This window comes from Hydra vulgaris, chromosome 05 (genome assembly GCF_038396675.1).
Source record: "Hydra vulgaris chromosome 05, alternate assembly HydraT2T_AEP".
Lineage (NCBI taxonomy): Eukaryota > Metazoa > Cnidaria > Hydrozoa > Anthoathecata > Hydridae > Hydra > Hydra vulgaris.
Genome location: NC_088924.1, coordinates 24,183,712 through 24,202,500, shown reverse-complemented (window position 1 = coordinate 24,202,500; position 18,789 = coordinate 24,183,712). Strand labels below are relative to the sequence as shown.

Sequence of the window (18,789 nt, the reverse complement as noted above, 5' to 3'; positions counted from 1 at the left end):
CAATAGCATTTCTCTGCATCTTTATGATTATAATCAACTTTATCATTTCTCTGTATTTATATCATTTTTCTGTTTTTATAACTTCTATGTTTTTATACATAGTAATGGAAATTTAAATTACTGTGTACAAACAATTTTTCTACATTGAGGTATAAACATTTCCATCTCAAAAGACATTCTATTCAGAAAATACAAAAGATGCTGGTGGTTCTAATAATATAAGGGCTAGTTCTTTAGCAACATATGATAACCAACTGTTTAATATTACTAATTCTAATTGGTTGGTTACCTAAAGCAATCATCATAGCTATTTTTTTAAATATATTTGCTTTGACTTTTCATCATTAATACTTATTTTTGATGAATACTCCAATGGAAACTAACTTTAAATGTGAAGTGAAAATTTGCTTTTTCATTTCACACATTTTCTTTATAATTAACAGATTACCTTTTGAACAATCTTGTGGAGTTGAAGAATTGAAGGTTAGATTTCATTTTTTCTTTCCTTTTAATACTGATTTAAAATGAAAAAAATTTTTTTGACATGATTGTGCAGTGAAGTTGTAAAAAATGATTTTTGACCAGAATTATTAGATCCCCTGTTTATTTGATTTCTTCATTTAACAAAACTTTTCATTTTAAAATGTTTACCATGGCAAAATTTTAAAATATTTGACATCAAAATACACATTGAAGGTTTTGTAATGAATGAAAACATCTGTCTGTAGATACAAATATCAAATAAAATAATTTTTAATTATCTGGTTAATTATCAGATATTTGAAAAATGTTATCCGGGACATCCCTAGCTTTAACTGCTGGTATGAATAGTTATTTCAACCACTCAATAAATTGTAATTTGTCTATCTTAAATCCAAATTTAAATACACTGTGTCAATTGGACCATTTTTGCACCATGATTGATATGAGTATCTTTTTGATTTATAAATCATGAAAAGAGATAAGTAAAAGCCTGATACACTAATGCAGTTGTTTACAGTATAATTATTTTTTTTATTGTTTCCTGTCAGTTTGAGATTGCGCTTTGCGCTATAAAACTGAAATTTTTTTCTTTGGTTACTCTAATACCACAATCTTATTTAGAACTGCAATGCCTGCTAATATTGTGAAGCTTTTAAGTTATCAATTTTGGCTTCATCATATTGTTTCTTGTAATTGTAAAAATATTTTTCAACTATATTGGATGTGCAAGATGATGCTCTGTTTGATGCAATGTTATCTGCTCTGCGTAATGCTACATCACATTTCCATCTCTCTTTAAAATCATATTACCACTGTAATAAAGGTTTGCCATTTTTGATTAAATGCTCTTGTTTTGTTATTTATAAATAATGTTGAACAATAGAATTTAAATCAACTTATATAAACATAACCTTAACTGCTAAAATATTGAAATAAATGAATCAATAACTTTTTAGTTATTAACATGCGTGTCAAGCTCTGGTGTTTCGCTTTCATGTTGATCTGCATTTTTATTTTTGTCAATCAATTTCGATTTTGGTATATTGAACTTAAATGCATACTTTCTTAATAATATACCTTCCTCTTAATGATGTTTCAAAGCACGTACAGCATCTTCTTCGCTGTAGTTGTTGTTTTGGATTTTGTTGATAGTGATGCTTTTTTTTTATTTTTTATATCAGTTTGCAGGAGATAAGATTATTATTAACATATTTAAAAGAGAGAGATAGCATTCTTTTTATAGAAATAGAAAGAAATTTAAAGAGGAAGTAGTAACGTAGACATAACATAGGAAGTAGTAACACTATTTTATTAATTACTGATAAAACTAATTAAGGAAGTAAACACTTATGGATTACTTTTTGCCACAAATAATTGATTATTATTTAATCATTGACTAAATAAAGTCGAATATTACCTATTTTAGTGTTTACTAAACAACTTCCTTATTCTACAACATAATAATCTACAACATAATAAAATTAAAATATCATAAATAAAAAAACTCTCTCTATATAAACATTACAATTAGATTCAGATTAAAAAAACTCTATTAAATTTTTAAAAATTTTAAAACTAGTTTACTATTTAAAACTTATTTTAAATTAGTTTTAAATTAGCAAACATGGTTTTTTCAAATTGATGCACCTAAAAATACCTTTACCCGCACAAAAATGTCATCAAACAGAAATATTTTTTCGCATGTTCTGATAGACGTAGTCCTACTCTATATTGTTTTTAAATTATGGTATTTTATAAAACTTTTTGTTTAAATAAAATTAAGTATAAGTGACAGACTTAAAATAGTGACCAGAAATACACTAACCCTATTTAATGAGGTTCTAATTAAAAGTTACTTAAATTGACAAAATAATACTGTAAAAAAATAAAATGCTGTAACAAACAGAAACTACAAACTGTGTGTGCAACACCAAGTTGCAATACTAATGACAACTTTCGGTCACTTTATGACAAAGCTTCGTAACCATGCCTGTTGACAACATAATTCAGTTTTACAGGTGCAAAATTACTATCACTTATCACATTTTTTAAAACTATACAATTGGACACCATCCAAGGTTTATGCTCTCTTTTTCTTTTAAAGAAAGAGTTTATAAACCTAGGATATTCAATACTTTTATTAAAGATATTTTAAAACAAATATTAAAGATTAAGTTTAAACCATCAATTTAATTACCATCAAATGTTCGTTTGAATAAAGAGTCCATAAGTGTAGATTTTCCTATGCCAGTTTCACCTTTAAAAAAAAAGAGTTTAAAATCAAATAAACACTTTTTCAATAAATAAAATATTAGTTATCAAAATAAACATACAATATTTTAAACAACATATTCAATATAGATTCTAACTATATACACACACTTTAATTAATTATTTTGATTTACTACAGAATATATATACTTATAAACACAATTTAATGAATTCAAAGATTCATTATCTCATTAGAATAAAATATTTAATATCATTTAATAGCACTATTTAATGATCTTGGTTGTCATGAAATGAATTTCAGGTGTCATAAAAAGAAACCAAAAAAAAAAATATTTGCAAACAATATTTTTTAAAAACTAATTCAAGCTAATAGTATATAAACAAAAAATTTAAAATATTCTATACTAAATTAAAAAAAAAAAAAATAATGTAAAATTAATTAGGAAACCAAAAATCATTATCAAGTCAGAAGAAGATGACAACTGTCTTTAAACTTTAACATTACCTTGTGTTTAAGCAAATTTGTTCAAATATCATAAAGTATAATATAATACGATACATTATATAGTAAAAGTAAGGTCAGGTCAGCTTATGCTGCTACTGGTAACATGAAACCCAGTACAACCTGCTTCATGTCTTGCTGCCTTGTAGGATACGCTTTAATAGGTGAAAGCTAGGAGAAGCCAACTCTGCCTCGGGGCTCTTGGTTGAGTAAAGACTAGAGATGGTGTCTCGATAAAAATACTCATCTTGGGTAGATGTTAAACGCATCCGGCTAATGTCTTGTTGAAGGCCTTCTTGGCAAAAACTTAAGGGGTAAACAGATTCTATCTGTTGACCAGTTTCACACCCCTTCTTCATCTATTAGGCTGGCACAGATGTATTTTTAATACATTGTTTCCAGTTTAGGATGTTGAATGCTGGATCTTCTTGACTTAATGCATGGGTTTTGCTTGTATCTCTGTTTTTATGACTAGGCAACTCATTCTATTATCTCCTGAGGTATAGCTCAAAAACTCAGTTTTCAAGTTTTCGAGGCGGGTTGGTAGTTTCTGAACCCTGTAGTAGCTGAGAGAGTTGATTCCATCAACAGCTGTAAAATATCGGTGTGCTATTAACAGTACCATGTTGCACATGGATGGTGTCCCTGTTCACTTGGATCCCTTGGTGTGCATTGTCGAGGCCGCATTTGGAGCCTCGACAATGCACACCATCGTCATCATCAAGTTCTCTCAAACCTTGATTTAATATTCATTCACTAATATTCGTGAACTTTAAAGTAACTTTTCTTCTGTTGAGTCTTATCTCTGCAAAGTTCACCAGACCTACTTGCTCTTTGTGAGACTAATTTAAGTTCGGCTGTCTTTTCTTAAGATACTTTCAAAACTAGTTATTAAGTGCTTATCAGTGTCTTGTTTTCCAGCCTACTGGAAAGTGGCACCTGTTATCCCTATATCAAAAATTCTGGAGAGCAATATTCTGATTCATCTAACTACCGTCCCATTAGTCTTCTTCCCATCATAAGCAAGGTTTTTGAATCTTTAGTTAACAAACACTTCTCTCATCTCGAATCTAATAACTTACTTTCTTATCATCAATATCAATATACAATCTTCTCATTCCACAACTAATTTGCTAACAGTAATAACTGATAGGTTTTATTGTACATTAAATAGAGGTGGAGAGGTTAAGACTATCGCTCTTGACATTTCTAAAGCTTTTGATAAAGTTTGGTATGGTTGATAAAGTTTGGTATTTTTGATAAAGTTTGGTAAGTTTTGGTCTTCTCCAAAAGCTTTCTTCTTACAGTGTACTGGGTGAACATCTTTAAGATTATTGAATCCTTGCCTTTCAATTGGCATGTAAAAGTTATCCTCAATGGACAGCACTCCTCTTCTTACCCTGTAACTTCAGGGGCTCCTCAAGGTTCAATCCTTGGCCCTCTACTGTTTAATTTCCCAATTCACGAATCTCCAAATATTCTTACATCTAGGGTGGCATTGTTTGCTGATGATACTACCATTTAGTCTTGTCATGATAAGAAGCCAATTCTCTGATCGCTTGGAGGGGGCATTTGAGCTTAAAAAGAATCTCACTTCTGCTATAGCATAGGGCTCATATTGGCTTGGTGAACTTTAATTCAGATAAAACCCAATATTTTTCAGCCAATAGTCACCGCAATAACTTAGATCTTCCTATATTATGAATGGTGATATACTCAACGAGTCATCTACCCTTAATCTCTAGGATTAACTCTTACTTCGGATCTTTCTAAGAAAGTTAACATCGAATTGATTGTAAAATTAGCATCTGCTAAGGTTGCATCTCTTTTTTGTGCTTGACACTTTCTTACTTCGGATTTTATTCTTTATCTACTCTATAATCTATAAATCCATCCTTGTATGGAATACTGTACCATGTATTGGGGCGGCATCTCCAATCATGCCTTTTCTTTTCTAGACAAGGTGCAAAAACTCATTGTAAACATAGTTGGACCTGCTCTTCAGGCCCAATCTCCTGAATAACTGCCTGAAATACTGCCCAAAAAAAAAGTTTTCTGCAAAAAAAGAAAAAGCAACATTTTCTTAAGCTTTATAACATTTCAGAAATACAATCAGTTGTGAAAATATGTATACATATAAAAATTTAAATCAATAATAAGTAACAAATTACACACCAAATGTAAAATATCTTAATTTGTCACTAAATATTTTTCTCATTACTAAAAAGGATATAATCACTATTTGTATAAACAATGTCTGACCTCATTCTTTAATTTATCATATTCTAATGCAATATTTAATTTTAATCCCATATTTAATTTTACCAATAAATTTTTTATTAGCCTTTTCAATCTAACTTTCAACAAGTTTTTGATTGATTAAACAGCAAGCTTTTAACTCTTTCACCACTGCAAACCGCTGACAGTAGCTTTCAATTTTTTAAAATTCTTATCGCAAGCCACTGGTAATCGGCTTTCAATATGCTTCACAATTTTTCCTTTTTTGTACATAAATTTCTAGACATATTATTTGTTTGTTCTTAAAGTTTAATTATTTTTCTACATAATCAAGAACAAATAAGAGCTATATTGTGTAATTATAGAAAGTCATCGTTTGACAAAGTTAAAAAATCTTAATAAAAAAACTTTTTTAAATTTCCTTCTAAAATAAAGCAGCGTTAACACTGTAAAATTTAACTCGTAAAAGCGTATAAGTATTTAGCTAAGTTATAAAAGAAGAAAAGTATTCTTATTATGAATTAAATGAGTTTTGCTATGGATTTATTGTTTTAGTTACTATTTATAAAAACAATAGTTTTAGACTTTGCATTTCTTATTGTTAAACGAGTGTGTTAAAAACTTATTTAATTAAAAATTTGTTTAGCTTTCTATTGATAGTTTGTTATACTTTCAAAGAGTTTACTTTTCGAACTTGAATTAGTTTTAAAAAATTGTACAAAATAAACACAAGCAGTAATAGTTCAAAGAAAAATTTAATGAGTATAACTACAAACAGTATACATAATTAGAGGTGTAACAAAATTCTGGCTGGAATTTTTGATTTTAGTACATTCCAGTTCCCGCCGGAATTGCAATAATTCAAGCCGGAATGCCGGAATTTATTTTTTTAACTTTATTTTTTGAGACATATAAAACAGACTGGAAAATTAAATCAAAAATCATTTATAATGAAGAACTATAGGCAAACCTAGGCAAAAAATACAATTTTCTAAACAAATACAATGTAATTTTATTTACAATAAGCAATTTTTTATTTTTTAACATCTTTACTTCCAACAAAGCTGAAAGCAACCACTATTAGAGTTGGAAGTTACTGGAAGAGAAAAGATGAAGTTTATAGAGCAAGATAACTATTGAAAGACAACTTAAAAAATTGCAAATTATATGAATCAGGAAAAAAAGATGAAGGAAGTGAATTCCAAAGAACTGATGTTCGAGGAAAAAAACTAGATGAATAAGAATTTTTGGAGTACTTAGGGACAGTTACAGTAAAAGGATGAGACTTAATTAAATGACAAGTAACACGAGAATGAATTTAATATAAATCTTTAGAGCGGTGCCCATTATAGTATTTACAGAAAACAGAAAGAGAAGCAACATTACAACGATGTGATAAAAGTTGGAGGTTGGCTGCAAGAGCAGGTTCAACTATGTTTACAATGTGTTTTTGCACTATGTCTAAAAGAGAAAGGGCATCATTAGAAGATTTTGCCCCAGGTATGTAGGGGCTATTCTAGATCGTTTTCGACAGTGTTGATCATATTTGGGCACCAATTTGGGCGCTGCCCAAATTAAAATTTCAGGACCTTTTTTTTTTTTTTAACAGCAAATATTGTTTTTTTTTTTTCGCAAAAAAAAAAAGCCATATTTGTCTAAATTTCTCTGGCATGAGGGGGCACTGCCACCCAACTAATTTTCCTAGAATAGGCCCTGGTATAGCAACAGTATTCCATATAAGGACAGATTTGAGATTTATAAAGATAAAGAGCAGAATCTGGAGTAAGAAAGTGGCAAGCACGATAAAAGGATGCAACCTTAGCAGATGCTAATTTATAGGATTATCTTAATAGGAATATCTAGATTATTGAGATATCATGAAAGAATTGAACTTTATCTGAGTTAAAGTTCACCAGCCACTGAGAGCCCTATGCTGTAGCAGAAGTGAGATCTTTGCAAACAATGCCACCTTAGATCTGAGAATATCTGGAAGATTGTTAATATAAATTTAAAAAAGTATAGGGCCAAGGATAGAGCCTTGAGGAACCCCTGAAGTTACAGGATATGAAGAAGAGTGCTGTCCATCAAGGAGATTAATTATGTAAGGATTTCTGGAAATTTAGTAATATTGTGGAGCAAAAAAAAAGTTTCTCTGCAATAAAAGAGTTAGTTGCTATAGTTTGTTGAGTAAGAAACTCTTTTTTTCCATCAAAAATATTTACCTGCCTCTGAGTCTCTCTGAAAAGACAGATGAAGCAGGAGTGAATAAAAAGTTCTATGCAACATGGATTTTGGACAGTAATGGTTCCTAAGGCTCGGCCATTTTATTATTGATTCTTCATTTTCTATTTTATCTATGCCTTTTCCATCCATAAAATAATCTATTTCTTTTTTCTCTTAATCTGCTATTGCAATAGTCTTTCTTTGCTTTTTTTCCTTTAGGGTTACTTTCTCTTCTTCTGACTCATAGCAAGTAAGAAAACTTTACATGATAAATTTTCATATGATAATGGTAGCATTGTTTCCTTAAAAAACTTTTCATTTGGAATTAGGCATAGTGGCTGCATGTTACCAATCGATTCAATGAACCCTGATCTTCAACTACAAAAAAAGGTTGATTGTTCATCGCAATAGAATTCAAATTCTTTACCAAAAAATACTTTATTTAACTTCCGATGAGTCTCCTTTATATTCCAAATTTTCTCTCTTGTGGTGTCTTAGCCTATAATTTTTCCTTTTTCTGCTCTTCTTGTTGAGCTTCATTATAAATCCAAATGATACTTTTTTAATGCATATAGAGTGGTGTTGTTGCTAAATGTTTTTGGGGTGTTACTGCATTAAACATTTTTTTGGCATAACTTATACTCTTCTAATGAATTTGTGACATCATTTGTTTTAAAATATCTCCAAGCAAATGAGGAGAATAAAAATATTTTAGGATTTTAAATGTTACTTAAATTTTAAATAGTTAAAAAATATAGGATGCCTATTACAGTAAATATTTTAATTTTAAACTAAATAGAAAAATAGAAAATAAAGAGCACGCGGTGCCCCCACTACACAACCGCATTTTTATAATATATATTATATAGCCATGATGCTGATGTGCAGGCTTTCACTTTAATCTTGAAAGTAAAAAATAACAAATATATTTCTTGTTCTGGCTGGAATTTCATCGACGATTTAGAATTTAAAATTTCCATTCCGGAATATACATAAATATAGTTATCGTAATAATAGCAATATTTACTTTTTTTACTGAAATAGACTTTTTCAATTGAAATGGTGCTTTTTCGCTATCACAACATACCCCATTTTATGTATGCACATAAGTTGTACAAGATTTTTGTCAACTTTTCTTGAACAAAAACACATACTTTTCGCAGATGATCTTAATTTTTAGTTTCCAATTATTTTCATACACGTAGCCTTTAAAGATTGATCAAAAAAAGTCAGAAAGTCAATTTTAAATAGTAAGAAACAACAAGTTAGCAAATATTTGGAACAAAAATCTTTTAAATATCATTTTACACTTAAAAATATATTATTGATTACCTATAGATATTTTTTTAAACTTTAAATCAAAGTTTAACCTTAATATAAATATACCTTTAAATATTTGTCTTTAGCCCTATATATTTAGAAAGCAAAACATACAACACTAACCTATACATAATATGTTAAATGCAAATCCAGAATTAACAGATTTATTAACAAGTTGATCTGGTAAACTATCAAATCCAACATGTCCTGTTAAACGAAGACTTCTACCATTGGGACCCTATAATATAATTTAATTGCTAAATTAACAAGTAAAAATTGCACAAAATATTAATGCTGTTAAATATTGATGTCTAATAAAATAATAGCAACACAATAAAACATAAAACATAAAACGTAAAACTTCATTATTATTATTTTCAACATTTTTTTCTTTTAAAATCATGCTTAAAAGCCACAAAAAACATTCAAAGTTTTCGTAACATTTTACATTTAGTAGCCAGGAGCAGTCTTTTTAACAAAAATTTCATTCTTAAAACCATTCTTGTCATATATGAAATAATTTTAAAAAAATACAATTTTAGAAAAACTTTTAAAAATTCATATAATCTGTAGTTATCCAAGTTAAAGTAACTATGGTCAATTTTTGTAGGGCCTTATTTGATTAACACAACAAATCATTTTTAAATTCATTTACCATTTTCAAATACTCATATAATCAAACTGCTATTTTTTTGTGGTACTTTATTTATCAAAATCAAAATTTTTGCTGGTAATTTGTTTCTATTTTTCAAATTTCTTTGAGAGTCAGAGCCATTAGTTTTTCTAAGTTTAAGTTATAGTAAAATTGGTGGTACTACAGCTTGAACAGGCTCTTCAAGCTGTAGTATGATAAATGTATCATGCAAAAGTATGATACATTTATCATACTACTAAATAATGAAAATGTTTTGTCATGAGTCTTGTTATAAGTTTTCTCAATGCATATTGATATTTTCCTTCTCTCTCTCTCTCTCTCTCTCTCTCTCTCTCTCTCTCTCTCTCTCTCTCTCTCTCTCTCTCTCTCTCTCTCTCTCTCTCTCTCTCTATATCTCTATCTCTCTCTCTCTCTCTCTCTCTCTCTCTCTCTCTCTCTCTCTCTCTCTCTCTCTCTCTCTCTCTCTCTCTCTCTCTCTCTCTCTCTCTCTCTCTCTCTCTCTCTCTCTCTCTCTCTCTCTCTCTCTCTCTCTCTCTCTCTCTCTCTCTCTCTCTCTCTCTCTCTCTCTCTGTGTGTGTAATAAAAAAATTATCTTGTGTATAGTGTATATTGTGTATATTATATTGTGCTTTATTGTTTTTGTTGCCACATACTGATGCCATGCAATCTTTAATTTTTTTCTTTTGAGTTAAATTTATATTTTTATTATATTTACTTACATTAGATTATATTTGAAATAAAATTTTCAGAAATTGCATAAACTTTTTTTAAAAATAACAAAGCTTATTTTTTCAAAGTAATAATAATAAAATGGTAATAGAAAGCAAAACAATAATTGATAAAATTTTATTAGCATTTTTAAAAATGATGAAGCTGCAATGGTTAAATTTTATAAATTAACACTTAACCTTATATGATAAACACTTAACTTCAGTAATTTTATTTTTTTATGTTTTTATAAGTATCAATGTTATTTTAAATAGTTACTAGGTATAAAGAAAAAGGTAATATAAAGATAAAAAAGATAATGTAATGCAACATATATAGCAAAAAATTTTATCTTTACTCAATTACATATTAAATTATACTTTAAAAATTTATAAATGTTAACAGAAACTTACAAGAACTCTGTGTGCATTGACTTCTCCAGTCATACTTTTTAGGAATGAACTATCCGTCTAAATAACAATTATATTCGTGCATTCATTTTCTTTTTTTACAAACACATTATAAGATCTAAACACATAATTAATTTTTATTTAGAATACCTAAATAAAAATATTTATAATATTTAGAATTAAAAAATCGGCTACGCGAAAAATGTTTTAATGCTTTTTAGGTAATTAGGTATAATTTTATTTTCATCAGATTATTAGAAACTCATTCATTTATAAAAATTCAAAATCTCATCTTAAAATTGACAACTATTTACAAAATTCTGTCCAACTAACTTGGGAAATTTAAATTACTTTACCAAGTAGAGGAAAATAAGTAACGGACATAAAATATATAAACTAACTTGAGCCGAAAGAACCTTATTATTGTGCGTAAGTTGCACCCCTTTTGCATGTTGCGCCTGCGCACTATCACAGAACTTTTATGTCAGCGCCACTAACTCTTCTGAAAAAGATTTCCGACTTTATTCATCATCATATACAAAAATGTAAAAGCATTGATGCTTATGTATAATTTCTTATAAACAGCGAATACTTTTTGAACCAGTAGTTTAATTTAGAAATATAGAATCATTGGCATTTTATTTCATAACCGTTTCATAATAAATGGAACCAGGGCCGTCCCATAGAGATCTTAAAGAAGAAAGAGAGAGAGAGAGAGAGAGAGAGAGAGAGAGAGAGAGAGAGAGAGAGGTTGGTGAAGTATGTGTATTTGCCGAGTAAGTCCAACAAATGTTTTTTTACCGACCAAGATTTAAAAAAAAAAGTCCTCGTTACCTGAGAATTGCCGACTGCCGACTATAAATCCGATTTTGCCGACTCGAGTCTCTATCGCCTCGCTCTTTGTCGACTCGAGTCTCTATCGCCTTTTTGATATTGTTTCTCTCTCTTTATCCATCAGCTGATATAGTTGTTGTCGGTGACTTTAATGCTCATCACTCTGAATGGCTTGGCTCTAATATCAGTGGTTCTGCAGGCATTAAAGCCCACAACTTTTGCCTTTCTCAATCCCTAACTCAAATAGCCAACATTTCAACTCGCTTTCCAGACAACCCAAATCATTTACCTTCTCTATTTAACTTATGTCTTGTTTCTGATCCTATTCAGTGCTCAGTTTCCCCACATTCACCCTTAGGTGCTTCTGATCACAGTTTGATCTCTCTAAAACTAATATCTTATTCTTCTTCATCACCTGAATCCCCCTATTACCGTACATCTTACAACTACAGTAAAGCTGACTGGAATTCTTTCCGTGGTTTTCTTCGTGATGGCCCTTGCGTAGAAATCTTTTGTCTTCCAGTCGACAAATGTGCCTCTTACATAACTTCGTGGATTCAGACTACCATGGAATCTTTTGTTCCCTCTCGACGATTCCAGGTCAAGCTTCACTCTCCTCCATGGTTTTCCTCACACTGTGCTGCTTCGATTGCCAATCGAAACCGTTACTTCCATATTTATCAGCAAAACAATTCTCCAGAAAACAGACGTCTGTTTATTACTGCTAGAAACCATTGTAAAAAGGTTTTGTCTAACACCAAAGCCCGCTATTCTCAGGTCATGAAATCTCATATCTCATCTCAAATATTAGGCTCTCGTGACTTCTGGAGAATCTTTAATAGTATTGTTTGCTAAAAACTTTTCATCAATATCATTTCTTGATTCCACTAGTTGCGTTCTACCTGGTATTGCCAACAAACAGGTTGATCCATTGCTTGACATTCGTATCACTCCAGCTTCTGTATTCAAGAAAGTGATTTTCCTACCTAGACTTCTCTACAGCTTGTGACCCGGACAACATACCTGTTATAGTCTTGCAGAAGTGTTTGGAGCTGTCATCTATACTCTCAAAACTATTCAACAAGTGCTTATCAAAGTGCTGTTTTCCAGCCTGCTGGAAAGCGGCATCTGTTATCCCTATCTTCAAAAATTCTGGAGAGCGATCTGATTCGTCTAACTACCGTCCCATTTGTCTTCTTCCTATCATAATCAAGATTTTTGAATCTTTAATTAACAAACATTTAATTTCTCATCTTGAATCTAATAACTTACTTTCTGACCATCAATATGGATTTCGATCTTCTCGTTCTACAGCTGATTTGCTAACAGTAATAACTGATAGGTTTTATCGTGCATTAGATAAAGGTGAAGAGGCCATTGCTCTTGACACTTCAAAAGCTTTTGATAAAGTTTGGCATGCTGGTCTTCTTCATAAGCTTTCTTCTTATGTTGTATCTGGCAACATGTTTAAGATTATTGAATCCTTCCTTTTTAATCGTAGTATAAAACTTGTCCTCGATGGATAGCACTCTTCTTCTTATTCTGTAAGTTCAGGGGTTCCTCAAGGTTCTATTCTTGGCCCTATACTCTTTTTAATTTACATTAACGATCTTCCATATATTCTCACATCTAAGGTGGCATTGTTTGCTGATGATACTACTATTTATTCTTGTCGTGATAAGAAACCAACACTCACTGATTGCTAGGAGGGGCCATTTGAGCTTGAAAAGGATCTCACTTCTGCTACAGCATGGGGCTCACAGTGGCTGGTGAACTTCAATACAGATAAAACTCAATTTTTTTCAGCCAATCGTTATCGCAATAATTTAGATCCTCCTACATTTATGAACGGTGATGTACTCTATGAGTCATCTACTCTTCATCTTCTAGGATTAACTCTTACTTCCAATCTTTCTTAAAAACCATATACCAAATCAGTTGCAAAATTAGCATCTGCTAAGGTTGATCTCTTTATCGAGCTTGACACTTTTTTACTTCGGATTCTATTCTCTATCTCTATAAATCTCAAATCTGGCCTTGTATTGAATATGTTGCCATATCTGGGGCGGATCTTCAAATGATGCCCTTTCTCTTTTTGACAAGGTGCAAAAACGCATTGTAAACATAGTTGAACCAGCTCTTGCAGCCAACCTCCAACCATTATCACATCGTCGTAATGTTGCTTCTTTTTCTCTTTTCTACAAATACTATAATATGCACTGCTCTAAAGAGCTAGCGTCTCTTGTACCATCTACTAAAAGTCGTTCTCGTATTACTTGTCATTCAACTAAGTCTTATCCTTGTGTCTGTTCCTAAGTGCTCCAAAAACGCTTACTCGTCTAGTTTTTTTCCTCAAACATCAGCTCCTTGGAATTTGCTTCCTTCATCTTGCTTTCCTGATTCATATAATTTGCAATCCTTTAAGTCGTCCATCAATCATTATCTTGCTCTACAATCTTCATCTTTTCTATTCCAGTAGCTTCCAACTTTAATTAGTGGTTGCTTGCAGCCTTGTTGGAAGCAAAGATATTTAAAAAAAAAGAGTATTCAATTTACCTATAATAAATTTCGTAGGGGGGCTTGACAGCCTTACGCCCCCCGCCTCGGAACGCCACTGAATGGAAAGCAAATACCCCTCGACTTTTTCAACACTTATTTAGCATTTTCAGACTACATCGATCCCAGGAAGACAATCATATTAAGGCCAACTACTAATAATAATTTTGATCTACCAATAGAAAGGATCTTTAGATAGTGAACTACCGATAGACATGATTTTTACATTGATCCACCACAGACATAAATTAACAACAATATAATATATATATTATATTGTTGTTAAAAAAATTATTTTTAAAATAATTTTTTTTTTCCAAATTAGTAATTACTAATTATCAATACACAAATCACGGGCGCATATAAAAAAAGTGTTTATTTCCTTTTTTTGAATAGCCGTATTTTTTTTATTTTTTTATTAGTGGCTCAATTATCTTCAACATGAGTTAATATTTTAAAAAATTCAACTTATTCATAAATTTGTACATCTAAAAAATAAGTTTATCTATTTCCGAAATTTTCATTTCAGGATTAAGATTTTTTTGGATTAGGATTTTAGGTTAAGGACTGTCCATTAATTACGTCAGCAAAATAGGGGAAGGGGGTCCGGAAATTTTTGACAATTTTTGACAAAGGCGGGTCAAGAAAAGTCGACATCAACAACGCTGTTTTTTTTAATAAACTTTGTTACTTAAGAAAGGAAAATTAGGCAGCGTTTGTAGCCTTGTATTACACGATCACTCAACCTTCAGTAGTTTAATGACATTAACTATATTTCTACTTTTTTTAAACCGTGTTGTGATTTAAAGATACCCCCACCCGTACAGAACTAAATAAGCACACAGGGGATGTTTACTCGTAACAATATTATTTTTTCAAAGTTTGTGTTTGTTGATCTGCTGTAAAAACAAATAAAGATTTATGTAAGTACATAATCTACATTATATTATTTAAATGTTTATACCAGGGGTTGCCAACCTGCTACTTGCGAGCCAAATTTGATGTTAAAATTTTAATTTTAATATGCAGCTCTCCTGCTCCAAGGGTGTTGTATGTAATAACCACTTAAACCAAGAGTCTTGTATGTAATAACCACTTAAGCCAAGAGTGTTGTATGTAGTAACCACTTAAACCAAGAGTGTTGTATGTAATAACTACTTAAACCAAGAGTGTTGTATGTAATAACCACTTTTACTTCTATTCATTTTTTGTTCAGAGCAAGTCTTTGTAATTTAAATGGTAATTTAAATCAAATATTGAAATGGTAATTTAAATTAAATATTTAATTGGTAATTTAAATTAAATATTTAAAAAGTGTTCAAAGTTGAATTAAATTTTTTTTCTAAACATTTTACTTTTAATCACTTTTTCTTGAAGTTAACTACTAGTATTACTACTATTTTAAAATGTTTGTTTTTTTTCATTTTATTATTATTTTTTTTCTAAAGGAGGGAGGGGGGGGGGGGATAATTAATTATTGAAGTAATTTTATAAGGAGAGACTCTTAAAGATTGAAAATTTTTTGACAAGGGGGAGGTAAAAAAAAACAGGTAATTGTTTAATTAAATAATGGGCGTCCCTTAGTTCACTTTTATAGTTTTTAATTTGAACTTTGAAATCTAAGCGATTTTTGGTGAATTTCTTATCTAAATAATAATTGTTACGTCTTTTTGTTAAAATTTCCACAATTTAAATTCATCCGAAGTAAATTATCTTTCTTTTAAACATTTACGCTTAAGAATAGAATTAACTAAAAGAATTACAACTTTTAAAGCGTTTTTCAAGCTAAAGTTTAAAATTACGTATAAATTTATTTAAAGTGTAATACTTTGGTTAATTACAAAAATGTTTAAATATTAATATTAAACGTAGGAGAAGAAAAGCAATAAGAAACAACTTTTTCTTAAAACATCAAGTTGCATGAATGAGGCGTATAAAAAGCATGAATTATGCATAATTATAAATTTATGCTAACTAATGAAAGACGTTTGAGAAGTCATTATAACAAAATGCGCGTCACAGTTCAAAGCAAGTTTTTGAATCTTGACCCGATATTTGAAGCTTTAATAAAAATGTTGCTTGACTATAGATGTTAGCGCTTAAAAAAAGTATTGTTTCAAAAACAAACTTTTTTCCTCATGCCAAAACCGATATCTAATACCGATACCAATACCCAACTTGTTTTTCCCTATACCAATATTCCAATACCATGAAGCGCAAACTGCGTGACAGCAAAATCTAATCTTTTTTTCAAACTTAAAATATAAACTTAAAAGATAAGAAATATTTTTTTACCGTAAAACCAGGTGAATAAGGACAGTTTTAGAGTTTTTCACTAACTGAGATATAGTCTTGTGATTAAATTTTTTGGTCCTTGGTAAGGCCATATTCTAATCCTATAAAACTACGCGCTTTTTGATAAATTAATGGCTAACTTATTAGTTTTTTTATTTTCTGTCTGTCTGACCCTGCATGTGGGATGAATAGAGACACCAACTATTATATATGTTTGTCCTCGACTCTATCTCTGATAAAGTTGTAATATGGACATTGTTAAAGATTTAAAAAAATGTGCGTACCCAAGGTACTCTGAAAACATTTAACACTAACCAGGATGCACAATAGGTACACAATTGGAAAAAATCTTTTTTGACTATAAAACAACAAAATATTAGTAAAGTTTTTAGAACATCATAAAAATCATGGTTTAATCATGACAAAAGGTTTTATGAAAACAGTCAAGACAAAAGGTTTTATAGCAAAAGGTGCAGTTCCCAGCCGGCACAACTGAGAGAAAAGTTACGATTAGTTTGTGTTCGTGTTTAACACCTTCTAAACCAATAGAATAACACGTATCGAAGATGGTTTTCATTCTGTGAAATTTACTTCAATTATATTTTAAATTTTTAAATTATTTAAATTAAATTACTATTTACCAAAAATACCAGTTAAAATATTAGTAGTTTTACCGTAGTATTATATTGTAATAACATTTCCGTAAGGAATTTGAAACCACAAATAAAAACATGCAATATTTAAATTTGACCTTAAAAAATATGTGTTAACTTGACTAAAAATGCCCGTAATATACACGTGTTTTTGGTTTACGCCCGGATTGTGACAAACACGTATCCACACAGGTTTTAATTCCAAAATAGAAACTAAATGTGTCGATTGGGTTCTGAGCATCAAAATTACAAATTTTCAGTACGATAATGTAAAACATAAAAAGAGATACAGTGGCACATAATGAACAAAAATTAACACTTAAAATCACCATAAAAATGAAATTGTAAAGTATAAAATGAGCATTGTTTACTTTTTGAAATGAAACCAAAATAAAGTTCCACTTTCATATATCCTAATACTAAAAAAAATTGGTACAGGGACCACTGTCTATGGTGTTAACAAAATGGAAATTGCCACCATTCCTTAAAGCCTACATTGAATTTCGAAACAACTTTACCTTCGAGAATTAGGTAATTTGTTCTTAGCTTGAGAAAAACCAAAGTGAGATTATTTTTCATACTTCGTATTTTTCAGGATGCAGAAATGTTCCTAAATATTTCGTTAAATACAAAACTTATACCCAGCCAAGATTTCCGATTTTTCCTATATTCTTAGCAATATCGACAAAAACTTACACTCTCCTAATTCACCTTTTTATTGGGTATTTTTTTTTCTATAAATTTGAAATTATTCAAAATATGTTTATTAATGTTAGGTGCATGTTCTGTTATTTCTCATAGTTTCATCAAATTTCCTATGCAACAATATGCTAAAGTTTCACAATTACATGTCTTGTCTGTCCACGCATTAAACATTTTGTTTCGATAACATGACCACAGCTATTTGCATTTTTTACATATTCGGCGTTTAAAATTTAGCGGAAAAACTAAACTATAAAAGCAAAAAAAAAAAAAAAAAGAGAGAATAAAGTTTCTGTGAGCATTTTGGCATGCATATTAAACAAAATTAGGTTATCATAAAATCTATCGTACCGTTTTTAGAATGGGTACGTTGTGATTGTATTATTATCTTTATTTAACAAAGAATATTTTGGCAAGATAATGTTATAAATAATATAGCACATTCAATCACCAATTACTAAAAGCAATATTTAACTCATGCTTTGACCTGAATGATACCCGACATAAACACACACACACACAAACACACGCACACACACACAAAATACGTATATAAAGAAAAAAGAAACAGAAAAAAAATAAAACTTCTACCTCTTTTTCGCGCATAGAATTTTGAATCTTCTATTTCCATATTTATTTCTTCTAACAAATCAGGTTTTGTGATTAGTTTCTCAATATCAATATCTAAATTATCCTCGTTTTCCATTATTTTATATTTTTTTTACAGAAGTTCATCTAGGCTTTTATAAATGTTTTTTTATAATTTGTATCGCTTAAAATTCAGCATATGCGATTCTCCATAATACCTATTGTTTAATAATTAAATTGCCATCCCATTTGTAAATTTAATAACTCGCCCTCACAGTTATAAAACTTATACCGCGTAATTATAGGTCGTTTTATTTTATGACTGCTAATAAGGTAGTGTGTTAATCCCATTTAGACAGACTTTAATTTCAAAAACGTATTTAGTCATTC

At 30.0% G+C, this 18,789-nt stretch overlaps 1 protein-coding gene and 1 pseudogene across 1 annotated transcript in view; one reads left to right on the top strand and one right to left on the bottom strand.

Moving 5' to 3' along the window:
* The window catches only part of LOC136079912 (septin-6-like), a 24,403-nt pseudogene extending 5,971 nt beyond the window's left edge, over positions 1-18,432 (bottom strand).
* Positions 1-18,789, top strand: part of LOC136080705 (uncharacterized) — a 200,251-nt gene that overhangs the window by 31,911 nt on the left and 149,551 nt on the right. The window lies entirely within an intron of this gene.